At 40.6% G+C, this 15433-nt stretch overlaps 1 long non-coding RNA gene across 2 annotated transcripts in view; it reads right to left on the bottom strand.

The window, feature by feature from the left end:
• Nucleotides 1–3177: 3177 nt before the first annotated feature.
• Nucleotides 3178–15433, bottom strand: part of LOC107201027 — a 37009-nt gene continuing 24753 nt past the window's right edge. Inside the window, exons 3-6 of one of the 2 annotated variants that reach the window (XR_001519954.1) lie at nucleotides 15196–15371; nucleotides 9175–9301; nucleotides 4752–4915; nucleotides 3178–3390 (exon numbers count right to left, since the gene is read on the bottom strand). This is a non-coding gene — a long non-coding RNA (uncharacterized LOC107201027). Of the gene's footprint in view, nucleotides 3391–4751; nucleotides 9302–15195; nucleotides 15372–15433 lie in introns of both variants that reach the window. The other variant, XR_001519953.1, reaches the window with a different exon arrangement.

Below are 15433 nucleotides of genomic sequence, written 5' to 3'. Positions count from 1 at the left end.
CTTGGTCTCGCTGCCTCTCTGTAGGTGGAGCTCTGCCAGGACAGCTCAGAGAAGTGGCACTGCCTTAACCCAGTTCTTATTGTAACAAGAAAGAATAACATCTTCTTTACTCAGCGCTGATGCAGTGGAATACTGCCAAACCCCTGGAAAGCCTCCAAATCAGCACATTTCTCCTTCCCATTAAAAACTAATACAGTACTAGCAAAACAGAAAGCACTGGTGACAAAAACATATTTTTCCCACACTCTGAGATCCCAATTTACATGTAAAATAAACATTGAATACAGATTTAACTCACTTTTTAGATCTTCTGATGGTGTATAATAGGAATAACACCTCCTTTAAAGTAAACTAGAAAAAAAAGGCAGACTTTCATGCTCTGAATTAAGATCTCAGCTCACAATTTCAGCTTCCTAGGCACACAGCACTAGTTTAGTTCCTAATTTCCTCTCGAGTGACTTAACGGTACTATATTGCTTAATTATAGCAGTTGCAAACTCCATCCTCTAAGAAGTATCACTGGGACCCAAACATCTGCAAGATTTTGAAGGAGGAAGATACCACACAAAATACCCACTTTCGTATTATTTTGTGTTTATTAGTCCGTCACACAGCATAGCTACTAAGCAGACGGAACATTCATTTAAACAAGAATTAATGGTAAGGAAATACAGAACATTAAGTTACAAGAACTCTCTCTTCTCTGAAGACTCAGGCTACAGAAGAGGGCACTTGGATATAACATGAGATTTTAAACAGTAAAATACAGCTGGACCAGGGATCCTAAAGGTGGCCTGTATCTAACAGATCATCCTACCTCATTCCTCCCCTGGACCATAAGCATTGTTCTCAGCTGCTTATTTATTGCTGTTTTGCCACATCTTCTTTTAAACGTCCAAAAAGGATTCCCCTCAATAAAAATCTGGTTTTGATGAGAACAAATCAAAGATGACTATGAGGAAATAGCATTTGCCTGATAAGAGTCTCCACAATGTTTGAAATCTTAAAGCCTGATGAGTAGGAAGAAATTTCAAAATGCATTAATGTAGTTACTGTTGCTATAGAAACCATTTCCTGGGCACCCATACACCCTTGTGCATTTGTCTCACAGGGTGAGCCGGCCCACCCTCTCCCACCCAGGGAAAGAGAGCCTGTGGGGCTGGGAACAGAGAATGCGGGGGAACTCATCAGAGGTTCCACAAGACCCTATTGTTTTGTATTGCCTTCTCTGGAAAAGGTGTTTAAAAACAGACAGCTGGGGAGAGCCTGCCAATTCCCAACGGAAGAGAGAAAAATAAACATCAAGATCCAGAAAACTAAATTAATCATGATGGAGGTCCAGTGGAAAAAGGAGATCCAAAGCACTTTGTGTTTTGCTGTCTGAAGAGCTTCGTCTTTGTGACCCACCTGACCAGATGTTTCCTAAAGGTATTGGTTTTTTCAAACTTCATTATGAAAAAAATATTATCTACTGATCTTAAGGGTTTTGTCTGCACTTTCTGAAAGTGATCAAATAGAATAGAGCTGAAGTCTTCAATCTTCTTGGGATTGTTCTGACTTTTGGAGTAGTTGGATGACAAACTCATGGAAGAGCGAGAGAAAGCATGTTGGTAATGGAGAAAAAACTTAGCCCACGGCATTTCCAGAGTTTTCTCTCCTTGCTGTGTTTTGTTGTATTATTAGAATGTTAAAACTGAACAGGTAGTGCTTCCTTTTCCCATCATCTTCCCCAAGCACAGTGTTTAAGTGGCCCATTTTGAAAGGTGGCTTTTTTTGTCTAAGCTGTGGGTATGCAATTGCAGTGAGGTCAATGAAAGGTCAGGCAATGCCAGTCAGCTGGGAGGTCAGGCGATTTCTTTTCTGTTCCCTGGAAAGAAAATACTTACCTCTCAGCAATCACATTTCATGTGGGAAGGAAGAGGAATCTGAGTGGGGAATTAGAATTTATGCATGCAGCTCCTATTAATTGTTAGGTTGGGTTGTGGATATTAAAATTTGCCAAGACATTTAAAAAAGTGCACACTGCTGTCAATAGAGCAGCAGCACAATTCTTCCTTTTCAAAATGCAAAAATGTCATAAATAAACACACAAATCCCCTAAAATAGCTGATGACATCTAACCCCAGTTGGTCTTCTGCTTTGCCAAAACTGTCAGCTAGACATAAGGAGCCTGTTGCTGCTGGTGCCTCTGTGTTGGTCTTTTTGCCTCCACTCTTTTCTCCAAAGATTTTCTCTGGAACAGGAAACTGTTAGCATAAGACATATTGAATAACTGTCTTCTGAAAAACAGTTTCAATTCTCTTTCACTCCTTAAGAAAACTCACTATGGTGAGGAACTTACATGCTGCCCTTTGCGTTTTTTAATGAAGACACCTAAATGTTCTCAGCATTCTTCAGAACTGGGCTCCTCCTGGAAGGAATTTAAGATTAATCTGTCTTCACAAGAAAATATTCTTATATATCATTAATGAAGTCTTTAACAGAATTTTGCTACCCACTTTTTGCATGTGTTCTTCAAGCATCTTGGCTGTCTTTTCCTGGTGGCTTTGAAAGGACAAGGGGACAGCTTTGGTTTATAGACTTCAAGTTGAATATTGAGAACCACTAAGAATGATTTTAGGCTGAATCTACTTTATTAACTAAATAATGCTATTTCTGTTTGATCAAAGCCATTCCATAACAAAGCTGAGACTGAATTACTGAATTGAGCCAAACAAGTCTGAAATTTTTAAAGACCTGTAAGTCAAATGTCTACCAGCTTCCAGCAGAGTACTTCTAAGAATCCTGAAAGTGAGCATGGCATCCTCTCTAATTTCTTAGATTGTGTGCTTCTTCTGGAGATTGTTCAAAAACATAATGAACTGTTATTGCCACTTTTAATCTTATTAAAGTGAGAGGAAGAGTGTGCTACTTGCCTCTAGGCTTTTTGTAAAACTAGTCTGACATTTTTATGTGGTCTTTCTTAAAAGTCATGCAAGTGGCATCCCGGAATGTGCCTTGGAATAAGCGGGGAAAAGGGTTGTAAAAAGCATAGGCATAATGAAATAATAAACATGAATTTCTAGGTTTTCACACTTTTTTTTTCATTCCACTTGATACATAAGGACAAGAATAAATGTCTTACTCATTTTTTCTGGAAATCACTTTGGCAGGCTAAAGGAGAACACTTCAGAACAATCAGATTTATCAGCCTTTAATTTAGATGCTGAATAACAGAGATCTTTTGCCCTAGCCAATTTTGGGTATGGTAAAGAGATTCTACCAAAAAAAAAAAAAAAAGTAACGTCTTTAAATCTTCTAAGTAGAAGTATGTTACCCTCATTTTTTCAGGTTTAGTTTCTGTCAGGTTTCTGACACATATACCAGCTCTGCAGTCAGCTGCACACAATCCTGAAAAATCAAGACAGACACAGTTTACCCTTTAGAACAAAAAATTTTAGAACCTTTAGCCCAACCCACCTTACTAATGGTTTATAGGGGTAATAGATTTCACATCATAAAAATAAATATATGGATTTAACTCTCCCCCCAACCCCCACTTGTTTCATGTTTTCAGGTCGGTTTCTACTCTATTCTAGTTCCCACAATAAATACATACTGAGTGCTCAGTGCACACATTTAGTGTTTTTTCCCCCTCTCCCATTCAGTCTCTTGCCACTGACTTTTCTTGGTTTCCAGGTTATATTAAGGCTTTTGGTTTGTGGCTGTAGGGAGAAATCTCAGTGCAGACATGGAGCTTAGCAAGGGAGGGCTGTGAATAGAGTCAGCCAGAAATACTGACAGCAAGGCAGAGGTGGGCAGCAAGGGACAGGAGAAGCAATTGACTACTGGCAAAGCCTAGGATTAAAAACATATCATTGGGAAACAAAACCAGCAGAATATGAGATTCTATGAAATACTCTCTGACGTAAAATCAGAACCCCAGTAAAGACTGAAATAAAAAAGTTCTGACTTGCTCTGCTTTATGTAAAATTCCCTCTTTACTTTTCAGATGCAGATCAGGTATGGGTGTTTCCTCTCCTTCTCTTCTTTAAAAGCCAAATTAAATCCATGGTTGTTTTATAGAGAAAACTGTAAGCTGGGGGGCTTTATAAAAAGATTCACAGAATGAAAGTTTTAGTCTTTAGACAGCTAACAGGAGAGCTGCATAGGCTTAGCTATTGCAACCTTTCTCCTGCAATAATTTTTACTGACCTCAGCTCCAATTTTATGCTGATTACTCAGGCAAACGGCTCATTGTTTTCACTGGCAGCTCTGCCTGAGTATGAAATTCAAGAGGAAGCTTTGAAACTGCAAAGACATTGTAGAAATTCATAACCATTGGATTGATTTAAAGCAAAAGCTGGAGCAGTGATACTGAAATGTGTCTGAGAGCTTGGGACAGCAAAGACCTTCATGGCCAGACACCTGCCAAAGCATCTCCTGGGCTGACCTGGATGTCCTCCCTAAAATGCTAGGAGATGCCTGTGACATTAAGAGCTATGTGTTAAATGACTTTGCAACATGAATACAGGCTATGCACAAGTAAAATCTGCAATAAATGAGTGCCGTGGTGTTCCTGAATGTAAAACAGTGCATTGGGGCATAAGTGATTTGCATCTGAGAAGATGTGTCTGGCATAGAAAAGAATGTAGTAAAGGATTGTTCAACAGCTCCACTCGAGTTGAAGAACCCATCAGAGAGGAAAGGGCTGGGGCCAGAGTGTTCTCTGAAGCTGTAACCCCTGGATGAACAATCTTCCCAGCACTTACGGATTTTGCAAGTTTTTAAGGAGCAGCTGTTAGCAGAGATATGTCTTGCTTCCTTAGCTGGCACTTGTCCTAGCTCTTCTGAAGGAAAAAAGGAGCTGCAGGAAGAGAGCTGGAGCTGCAGCAAGGCCAGAAGAGATCACTGAGCATCCTCCAGATGCAATAGGCTGCAGGGAAAGGGCCATGTCAGAGAAAAAGCTCAAGTGAAGAACGGAGAACTGGAAAAGTTTTAAGAGAACGATGAAGTAGGGAAGGGAAGCGGCAACAGCAGAATAAGCACCACTATTTTCATGGCTTTTTGGTTGATAGTGTGAATCAAAAATTTAATCACTGTTCAGGCTCATTGTCAGTCCAGGGATCACCTCAGTTCATCCACACACTGAACCAGGGGCCATAGAAAACAAGGACATGTCTGATACAAGGGCAGGTCCTGCAGCTCAGTTAGGTTAATTTGTGGGGTGAGACTCAGTACCCCATGACTGCACAAAAAGTAGGAGCAGCAGAAGCCACTGTTAGGTGGCAGGATCAGGCTCCTTTTTGTCTGTTTTTAGCTCTTTGCATTTGGTAACACAGATTCCCTGTCCTGTCTGGGGCTCTCAAGAAGTGGGTAGTACAGGGGAATACTGGTAGGAAATTGAGGTGACAGAAAACACAGTGTTTGTGAGAAAATTGCCCATTTCTAGCAGGGAAATGTGAAAAAACAGTTGTTTTCTGCAGGAATGTGTCAAAGTCGTAGCATGGCCTTTTCCCATGGGAGGAGAGCAGTTCCATTTTTCTGAATAGTTGTATCCAGGAGCAAGAAGCAATATCTGCCTCAAGTATTCTGATCCATCTTTTCAACTGAAACAGCTTCTTCCTTTATCTCCAGCAGCTTTCCAAAAGCAAAGCCTATAACAGCAGCATTTCACCTACAGATGTTGCTTTAAGGAATTATTTTAGAAAAACCTTTAGAAAAGGGGGATCCTTTACTCTTCATCACAGATCATAGAATTGGAATAGTTTGGTAGGGGACCTTTGAAGACTATTTAGTTCAATTTCCCTACCATGAGCAGGACATCTTCAACTAGATCAGGGTGCTCAAAGCCCAATGAAAACTGACCTTAAATGTTTCCAGGGACAGGGCATCCACCACTTCTCTGGGAAATCTGTTCCAGTGTTTTATGACCCTCATTGTAAAAATCTTCTCCCTGGTATCTAATCTAAGTTGATCCTCATTTAGTTTCAAACCATTACCCCTCATTCTACCACAACAGGCCTTACTAAATACAGAGCAAGATCGCTTTTCTTGGGTTCACATGTTCACCTACAGTGTGTTGTGTGAAGGGACTTGCCTTCTCCTGAGTCCAGTGCCAGCTGCACATCCTTTGGAGTAATGCAGAGAAGGGTGTGAGTGGGCTGAGGAATCCAGCCAGCTAGCACCAATCAGTGGGGTGGGATTGGGAATGGGGCACAGGGAAATGCACCTCCTCCATGGGCTGGGCAAGGGGAGACCATCAACACTCCCGTGTGCAGAAGATGACAAAAGACCAGATGTATACAGAGATACCAGCTGCAGGGAGGTATTCCACTTCTGCAGTTGTTGTGGATATCCTACTTGTCCAATTTTTTCCACTGTTTTTAGAAAAAAAATCAAATTATAGGAACTAAAGGAAAAAAGCCATAAATATTGTGTCTTTTGTTGAGGGAACTTAGACTTTTTTTTACTCCTATTCCTCTATTCTGAGCTTACCATCAAGCCCAACTGGACTACAAGTCCTGTCTACTGCAGTAGCGTATTAAGTGATTTGGGGTTTATCACTGCAAAAAATCTATCAGTTACCAGGCCACATTGCCCTTGGTGGGACAGTGATTTCCTATTTCATCATAAGGCAATTGGGATTTTTTACTGGTGGCTGCTGCTATTTACTCCCTAATAATCTGTTCATAGGCTGATGTAAAACTGGGAAGAATGCAGAAACCAGCAAAATGTGGTTTCTTAAATGTTTAAGATGGCCAACAACACTGTCTTCTACAAAACTCCTACTTAGAAGTTTTCGATGTTTGTTTGTTCTTTCTGTCCTTCCTAGACATCAATTTCCTCCCACAAGCTCTTGATTTTATTTTCTGTAAGCTTTGATGTACTTTTGCGAGCACCTACCACTGCTTCTTAGACCTCAGCTTCTTAACTAAAGCCATTTATTGATATAGTACATCTCTCAGTGAAGTAGTACATCAATAAACTAAAGATTAGTTCAGTGTGTCAGCTCTCCCAGAGCATCCTGGGAAGCATTTGCCACTCTGGAAGACCGTGGAGGCCACACAACAGGCCAGACAGTGACTCTGGGAGATTTAAGCTTTTGCTCCACGACATCTCCTCCTGCTAAGTATTTTTGAAAGTCACCTTTTAAACCAGCTCATGGATTCTGCTTGCTACTGAACAAACAGGTGGGGTTAAGTTAGTATACTATATAGAGAGGTGTCCAAACCAATTTTCAGCTGTCTCTTACCACATTTTGTTTTTCCTGCTCCCTGATCTGATTTTATCCAGGCTACTCGTAGCAGTAAACAGTTTTGGCCTGTATTTATATGCATCATGTTCCCTGTGTGACTCAAGCTCCTACTGCGCTCCCGATAAATGTGCCTGCAAATTTTCATTGCACCTAATTGTTTGCAAAGGCATGGCCTGAGGTGCATTGATGCTGAAGAGGATGTCATCAGGCTTATATTAGCCATTTATGTGAGACACTTAAATGTTCTTTATTGCTATTTTTGCATTGGCACTCCCGCATTCCTTGGTGTTTATTTCAGGATTTTGCACTATTTACTTGCTAAGTTTTATGCCTTGACCTTGCAGTCAATTTACAGGATTATACTTCAGACAGGTTTTCAGAATGGGAGGCAAAAAAGTAGAGAACAGAGCCAATATCTGCATTCCTAGACAGATGCTTTAGGTACAAATGTTCTGATAGCAGAGCAATTCCCATTAATTTGATTTTGGAGATGCGGGGTTGTCTGTACTACGGCAGATGAAAACTTCAATTTTGGCTGCAGTCCTTTCAGTATGAAAATGGCAGCTTGTTCTTTGAATACATATCCACTTTGTGCATACCTCGGTGAAAATGGACATGGGACAACAAACTAGAAGTGTTTTGGGCACACAAAACCCTTGGTTAGAAGAAAAAATGATGTCCATTGGTTCCCTCTGGTATTTTGAACCAGTTACTTGAGAAACATGATTTTTTCTCTGTTTTCTGGCTGCTGGTGAGACAACACAGATTTCTTCTGAGGCAGCACTAGGATGGTGGCAACTGCTATGAGGGACCATAGCTTAGCTGTGTTAGGTGTTATTATAAGAGGGTGTTTGTGGTTTGGGGGAGGTCTTCACAAGCTGTTCCTTTCTACTGTGCATTATTAGTGCTGAGCTAGTAAGCAGTCAGTGAAGTCTCTTGGCTGGGTACAGAAAACTTTTGAAACAGAGGAATGAATGATTTGTAGTAGATAGACCTTGTTAATGAACATTTTGTTGTGCACAGACACCCATGTTAACACATGAATGTGGCATTTGTATGAAGAGCAGTCCTTCTCCAAATCTTCACAGGGAACAGAATTCTGTTTGCAAACGTTAGTCAATAATGAATATAAACAGGGACATGAAGAGGGCACTTAGATGCCATGGTGATGGGTACAGGGTAATGGTACACACATGGCCAGATGGCTTTACACAGAAAATTGGAAATGAATGAATGATCCTTGATAAACCCTTAATGAAAACCTTTCCTGAGTACCTAGCCCAGACTGTACAAGGGATGACCTGTAAAGTCATCTCAGAAAAGCCCTGTAGCTATTAAAATATTTTGTGGCAAAATCATTAGCAGAAATACATCACTCAGGATTGGAGCATTTGAGAGCCCTATGTTTTGGTGAAATATTAAACTCTAAGGATTGTTACTATTATCCATATTACTTGTCAAACGCAACCTGACGGTGACCAGAGTGCCTCAGAGAATGGAAGCCCTACATGCCCAAGCACATGGTCAAACAAAGTTTATGAGTTAGTCATAGTGACTGGGGTTATTTTACTAATCCTCAACTGCCGAGGAGTTCCAGAGTCTGAGGGACCAGCAACAAAGAAGAAATGATTGTATTAATTGCCTACCTGGCATTCAGCAATGGCCAAGCTTTCTCCTATTGCTAATGGATAAAATAGCAGAAAATTACTTAAAAAGGACGAGACTTCTGCAAATTATGTTTCTGTCATCCCTTCACACAGAGGAGAAATACCTGATACCAGGAGGTAGTTGTGCACTTAGCTGTGGTGGGATGAGAAAAATTCATCTCAGCTCCACTGGGGAATTTGCCTCATGAAATCACCTCAATTTGTAGATTATCTTCATCTGGTTGAAACTTCTCTGAGCTAAATTTCTCAGCTGAAAATGAGGATACTCACATTGAGAGTGTAGTAGATATTTTGGTCTAAGTCTCCAGGGAGATGTTTTTGGTGTGCCCCAGCTGTCATCCCAAGGAATGAGTGGAAACCCCTATGTGAGACACCAGCAAAATGTACTGTACGTTGCCTGGGTAGACAAGAAAGGAATCAGGGAACTGTTAATATCTGCCTCTCAAAGAATTACCCATATTAGTCCTGGTGTTTAATTCTGCAATGTTTCCTAAGAAATATGACAAAGAACAGTACTTGGACCTGTCTTTCAGAAAAGCTGGAGTGCAGGTAAAATGACTATAAAAACAGTTACATGCAGTGCTGACTCCTCTGCCACTGTGAAACTCTTCACTGCAGACATTTTGTATGTACTCACACAACTAATTACATAATTAGGATATAGACATTTATATGTGGGGCTTTGGAGATTTATCCAAGTAGATCCTTCTGCTGTGTAGTTAAACATGTAGTAGTTACCAGTTACTAGGAACTTTCCCCTATACAGGCCATTGGTGAGCTTTTGTTAAAGCTAAAAGTAAAATGTAAAATGTCAAGCAACCACCTCTGACTCACACTTGGGAAACTGAGCTGCTGCTGATTAGTATCCCATTTACAATTAAAATCTGGACTCCTTTCCTAATTTTTGTTGACGTGCTGTTGGTCTGTGAACTCCTAGTAGACAACCTGGATTTTTAAATAGTCCTTGCTTTGACTTCCAATTACCATACAATTAACAATTCTAACAATGCTGCCTTTTAATTTCACTGCTTGCATTCATTTTTCTGTGTGCTCCTAATTGCCATGCTGGTATATCACTTTTGGGCTCTGGCTTAGTACATCAGTTGTCTGTATTTCTATTTAATACATAGAAGTAGCTAGTTTATTGTTTCGATATTGGATATAAGCTCTGCACAGCTTCATAAGCTACTCTTCCCTTTCCTTACTCAGCTACATTTACTTGGAAATACCACACATTGATTTAATCACAGTGGTTTTGGGGCAGAAACACCCTTCTGTGTGAGTCTGTGCCAAAGGTCCCAGAGTCCCGAGCTGGGCCACAAAGGGAGAGCTGTGCCTTCATGGGTGAAACTGCTCAGGTATCTCAGTCTGTGGTGTGCAGCTCTTGACTGTCCCCTTCTGTATCTCTGGGAACAAAAGGTTAAAAAAACCCTTGCAAACCCAAGAAATGCAACAAAAAGGAAAATGGCCCATTGCAATGGAAGCCAGTAAATTTTTCAAGACTTTCTGACTCTTATAAGATTCTGGCCCATCATGTTAGATACTGTTCTAATAGCCTCAAGACTTTGAAAACAGACGAGGTGCCAGGAAAGCCATGGGGACATGGAGCTGAGTTGGAAGGAGCAATGCCTCATGGAGACCTGTGCTGCCTCTGATGCTGCCCAGCAGCACCCTGTCTCTGCAAAGGAGGTATCTCCCTGCAGGACTCACACTGGGCAAACAACCAGCAGTATGGTTTGGGAACAGATGTCTGGTAGAAAAAATAATATGGGACAGGACCCTGGAAATTGTTTTGATATTGATTCTTCATTTTAAGAAAAGAATGACGTTAAATTGTTGTCTATCTCCAACCAGCTTTGCACTAAGTGATCCAAGGGATCCCTTCAGCGCTGTGTTTCCATGAGCTGCAAGAACAGTCAAAATCCACTGTGGAGAGTGTTCCATTTATGATTCATTTGGGTTTGTTTATTGTTACATTTTCCCAGGCTGATGCTATGTTACTTTTTTCCCTAATGCCGTTCTTGCTTCATAGAAATATTCAGAGCTTTCAAGAAGAGAAGTATTATCTATTAGTGTGCTCAAGAAAGGTATTTAGCAATCCTAGGTGCTTAAGCTGGTAATTTGACTGGTATTTAATGGGTGGATGCTTAGACTGGTAATGTTTGTTTATTTTACAAGACTTCCCCAGTAAACCTACCCTTCTTGCTACTTCTAATCCCTAGCAGAAGGGATATGAGAAGATTACAAAAACTGCCAATAATTTTCAGGACCAAAATACAGTCTCCTGGTACCTCCCTGATCTCTTCATTGCTTTGCTCCAGCAAAAGGCCCTTGGTAGCCAGAAGGACAGTGGTTCCTGAAAGGAATTTCAAAAAGTGCATAAAGTTGATATCTGCTTAGAAGTAATACAAAACAGGAGCATCTGCCAGAGACAGGAGCATGTTGCAGGCTTAGTAAAACAGCAGGGGAACCTGCTGTTGACCAGATTTGTCCATATCAGTGCAGGTGTCTCTGCAGTTAATAAGAATTACTATTTACACTTGTTTTCAGAGATTTGGAGACATGGGGATAATATAGATAGCCTGTAAGTCATAAAGAGCAAGTAGATACGACACATGTTCCCATTAATGTATAGTGTTACTCCTTAGAGTTTGTGATATTGAGACATTATGAAGTATGGTATGAAATACAGATGGCTCTGAATCTTGACTGTATTTGTTTAATTATAGCAGAATATATTCTGAGATAGATTTTTTATCCTATTTTCAAGATGAGGAAAAGTATGAACAAAGTTATACATAAACTGAATGTGTTCTGAATTACCGGGATGTGGCAGCTGGATGTAAATGGCATTTACTGTTTATCTTCAGAAAAAAAAAATAATTCCAAAGTGAATGTTGATGCATAAACAATATTTTTTCTTTGACAAATTGTGTTCTGATTAGTCAGTAGATGCACAGGCATTTTTTTTGTTGGTGTAAATGAGTCTCCCTCCATGCATATTGGCACTGCAGACGCAAGGCTCCCAGATGTTTCTGCCTGGCTGCTCTGGACCTGAAGGGAGAAACCAGAGCAAGATCTTGGGATGTAATAAGGGGAAACCCCTCAAAAGAGGAATTTACCAATCTTGTTACTACTTGGAACCCAGAGAAGTCAGGCAACAGCTATAGGGTCTAGGAGTGGCTGTTTTGCTTTTTTTCTTTTACCTCTTGCCAGCAGTAGCTTCACCCTGTATGTGCTCACTGTCCTGGCTTTGCTGGCCTCTGATACAGGCAAAGTAGTGGTCATGGACTACTTGGACAGTACAGAAGTGGAAGTATTAGAGCATCTGCATGCATTTGCCTCCTACTGTGCTGGGGTAGAAAAAAAACCCAAAACAGCACAAAGACATTATCAGATGTGTCCAGTTTCTGTGAAGAAATAAGCATTAGTGACTATTTTCCTTTTTGCTCTACTCTCAAGTATAAAATAGGATCACTTCTACTAAATAGCACCCTTTGTGGCAGGCTGGCTGCATTCTTGTTCTCCGACATAAATTGTTATTTTTCTCCACAGTATCAGGTGGGAGCAAGATGAAACCTTCCTTCTAGGAAGCTGTATACTGTATAATCTGTAATTTTTCCATGGTTTCTTACTCTGTGGATTAAATCCTATCCTACCAGCAAACACACACAGAAGAAAATCACTGAGTAGACTACACAGCTGGCTTTTGCCCTGGCAGTACAGAGGTTATCTTAACATGTGTGGTACAAATGGCAAGAAACAGCCTTTGGTTCGTGACTCTCACTGGTTGGTCCCCACATGATCTGTCACCTAATGAGGAGGCCTTGATTCCCTGGTTCCCCCTCCATTCCTCTTAGATCAGGGAAGCTGGAAAGGGGAAAACAAGAAAAAAGGACAGTCCCACCATAACAGTTGATTTTCCATGATCAGAGTGGCAAGAGGGATGGGAAAAGAGGAAAAGGAGGACCTTCTGACTTGGGAAATGGCCTTAAAAAATAAATATGTAGAGCATGTGAACATGTGTCAGTGTGGAAGATGGCAAAGGGTCAAGAGAGAAGCCTGAAGTACTTTGTTCCATTTGGATATTTACTACTCCAAAATGCTGGAAAGGGACGATATCTTTCATACTTATTTTTTCGGAAGTACAAAGCAAATCCTCTCTGTATTAAACAGTGAAGAGCATTCTTGAGAGTAAGGACCCTTAAAGACTCTTGTGTTTTGTTTTGTTTTGTTTTTTTCCTTCTGGGCAATGAATGACTAGTCCCTTGACACCACTAACTGTTTATGTAGAAAAGCTAATTTTACTTCTGCCAATAAAGTTCTCTTGCCAGTCTGAGTTTCTCATTAAAATTAATATTCTTATTGTATGTCCCTGTCCTTTCCCTCGCTGAGAAAGAAGCTAATAATCTTTCATTCAGGGCCAAATTCCCACTTCTCCCCCATCCCAAAGCAGAGCAGGGGGAGAAGGTAATTGCATATGGAAAGGCACATTGGCAGGAACACAGTTCTTCAGAGATGTGCCTCATTTCATGGTTAGGAGAAGTATTTCAGTGGTTGTTGGAGACCTTAGTTCACTTCTCTACTGGAAAAAGCTTCAAGCTTGTATCTCATGGGGGAATACCATAACTAACAGGCCAGGGACTGCGTGGGATTGTTCCCAATTTGTCACCAGTGAAGCAGCTCAATTTTGTAAGAGAGAATTAAGTAGCCAGGGAGAGCAAATATGGAGGCAAGGCAGGGGGATTAGGACACTCACTTGGGATGTTTCAGTTCCTGCTCTACTTAATATGAAAATTTCATGGAGTCTTTACATGAGAAGAGGTGTTATTTCCCCCACTTGCTCTGCCTGGTGTGATGCTGGAACTGTTGAGGGAATACTTGCTGGAGCATTCATCAGGGGTGGAGAGGATAAGGTGTTTGGAGGAGCCTGCTGGCATTTTTTGTGAAATAGGTGGGACTGTTTCAGCATCCCAACTGTGTGATGCTCACCCATGCGTGGGGACATGTAAAGCAGAAAGGGGAAAGCTGGGAACCAGATAGATTTTGTTTTAGCAGTCCTGGAGGAGAAATTCAAACCCTCTATGGTTCTAGTCTAGGAGGACTGTGTGTCTAAGCAACCATGCACACCTGAGGCTTAAGTTTACCTGCATAGGTAAACCTGAAATCATCCTTCAGCCATCATGGGAGATTATTCTACCCTTTCACACACACAAATAACATTACCACAGTGCTGTCCTCATGCCTGAGGGAAAATTCCCCTTTCCTAGGCAGACTAGTTCACACCAATTTTCTCTCTGTACTGTTCAAGCAAAATGTCCTGCTCAGGGACAGCAGGATGGATTAGAAGCATGGCTAAAAGAAATCATCCTATCAGGTGGAACCACAATAAGTATGAGCTTCTGCTTCCTTTCCTCTTTTACATCTTTCTGCTGGCTTTTGGGCTTGATTTTTGAGAAGGAGTGTAACAAAAGGGTGGTTTAGTGGTATCTTAGAAGTATGCTTGGCAGTAAGACCCAGTCTTTCAAAAATTGTCTAGGAAAGCAATTCCTTACAACACTGAGAACATCACTAATGCTAAATATTCCTTTAATTCTAATTTTGAGACACTTGCCAATCTTGTAAATTAAAGATTTATTGCCTGAGAGTACTCAGATCACAACCTAACACACGTTTAGCTGCTTTGTTCCATTCTGTTTGGAGTCATTCCAGAGGCTAAGCCCCTGTATTAGAAACATCACCAATGCAAAGATTGAATGATCGATCAAAGCAATGCAGATTATGAATTCTTCTATGCAGTCTTCCCTAAAAGGGATGTAGAGAAGAAGCTATTTTTTTTTCAGTCTATTTTTGGCAGACAGATTTATGTCAAAGACACCCTGTGACTGTTTTGTAACTACCTGTGTCCCTTATTTAAGGAGGTAAATTTTACTAGGGTAAATATTTTTCAAGTGAATGAGAAAGCGACATAACTAAGACAAGACACAGAAATAAAATGTTCTGCACAATTCGTCAGGATAGATCAAAGACAGCAAAGGGAAAAGGTATTTCTAACTTCAGAAACTCAAGAATAAATAGACTGTTACCGATGCAAACTCCCTCAAGAAAACAAATAGGATGCACTTTTGCTCTGTTTTGAAATTAATTCTAAGTCCAAGGAATGGAATACATAATGCGTGTAATAATTTCAATGTGAATCCCAGGGATATTAGGCATTAAATCTGGGCTGAGATCTTGCATTATAAAAATCATTGAGAGCATGTCATTAACATACATCATTCAGCTACTTACAGTATTTGAAGAGCCTAGGTTTATACAAATACATCAGAGCAGTACTTTGCATTCCAGGGCGTGACCAAATAATCAAATTACAAAGAATGAAGCAGTTAGGCCTTGAGACAGCAAGGTAAACACTACAGCTCAAAGGATCCTCTGTTGTGGATCAAGCCTTGCTCTCCACAGACAATCTGCAAAATAAAGGAATAAATAGGTGAGACTTCAGGGATGTCTTTTTCAGACTCTGTAGATA

The sequence above is a fragment of the Parus major genome, chromosome 2 (genome assembly GCF_001522545.3).
Source record: "Parus major isolate Abel chromosome 2, Parus_major1.1, whole genome shotgun sequence".
Taxonomy (NCBI): Eukaryota; Metazoa; Chordata; class Aves; order Passeriformes; family Paridae; genus Parus; species Parus major.
This window is presented reverse-complemented; position numbering and strand designations above follow the sequence as displayed.